This window comes from Triticum dicoccoides, chromosome 4A (genome assembly GCF_002162155.2).
Source record: "Triticum dicoccoides isolate Atlit2015 ecotype Zavitan chromosome 4A, WEW_v2.0, whole genome shotgun sequence".
NCBI classification, from domain to species: Eukaryota; Viridiplantae; Streptophyta; class Magnoliopsida; order Poales; family Poaceae; genus Triticum; species Triticum dicoccoides.
In genome coordinates this window covers 624,597,530-624,598,586 of record NC_041386.1, presented here as the reverse complement: position 1 = coordinate 624,598,586, position 1,057 = coordinate 624,597,530, and the positions used below count along the sequence as shown (strand labels likewise).

At 47.3% G+C, this 1,057-nt stretch overlaps 1 pseudogene; it reads right to left on the bottom strand.

Moving 5' to 3' along the window:
- The window catches only part of LOC119289427, a 3,357-nt pseudogene extending 2,711 nt beyond the window's left edge, over nt 1-646 (bottom strand).
- Nucleotides 647-1,057: the final 411 nt, after the last annotated feature.

The window sequence follows — 1,057 nt, the reverse complement described above, 5'->3', positions numbered from 1 at the left end:
CTTTTGTCAAAGCTAATTAATATGAGTTTTTTTGAGAGAACAACATTGTATCGAATAGAAACACCATATATTGACATCAACTGAAGTAAAGTATGAGACTTGACTGTTGAGTTTAACAGTTAGTAAAATATTCCATAATTAGTAGAAAGATAGACACCGAAAGGTGAGGAAAAGTGGAAGAGAAAAACAGTCCAAAAGCACAATAGTCTTGAGAAAATAACGATCAAACTCACCAGCCCTCCATATTGACCTTGTCCTGGATCATCAGGACTAGCGCGGCAATGGAGACACCGTCCTCGTTGGGGGTGAGCCACTTGCACACTGGTGCGGGGCCGTACCGGCGGGCGAAGAGGCCGTCCTCACCTTCGTCGACCTCACACAACACTACGTTGTACGAAGCCAGCAGCCGCAGTATGCGGTCCACCATGGCCGGCGCGTCCGGATTGACCGCCTTGGATGGCAGCCGCGCAATCACCTCCGAAGGCGACAACATCTCCCCGCCTGCGCTCACCAGGACCTCGAGCATACCCAGCTCGATGGCGCCCTTGAGCGTCATCGGTAGGATAGATGCAGCGGCAAGTTGCATCGCGTACATGCACGCCTCCTCGTCGCCGGCAGCTGGGCCAGCGACCATTTCCGAGCCCATTATATGTAGCTAACTGAGCTGCGCCCGCTACTGCTGCTGATGTTGCTTCTGGTGGTTGGTGGTTTTCTTAGCTAGTTTAGGAGTATGCTAAGGGTACATATAGGAATAGGAGCAATGCTGGTTGCTCAAGTACGACAAGTGAATTATTTGTTATCAACAGTTCATCCAAATTGGATCCAGAACAACAGCCTGCCGTATGACAAATTATGTATTACAGTACGTAGTTGTTGGAGATGGCGGGAGCAATATGGTACTTCTTTAGAAAGGCTTTTTGGTAATGGCTTTTGCGAGTGTTTGTTAAGTAAATATGTAGTCACCGGCTGCAAATAGTTGAACCAGTGATTATGACGCGATGTAAAACTAATCAAATATTTTTACTCAGCAGTTCATCAAATTTCGACCCATGACTAT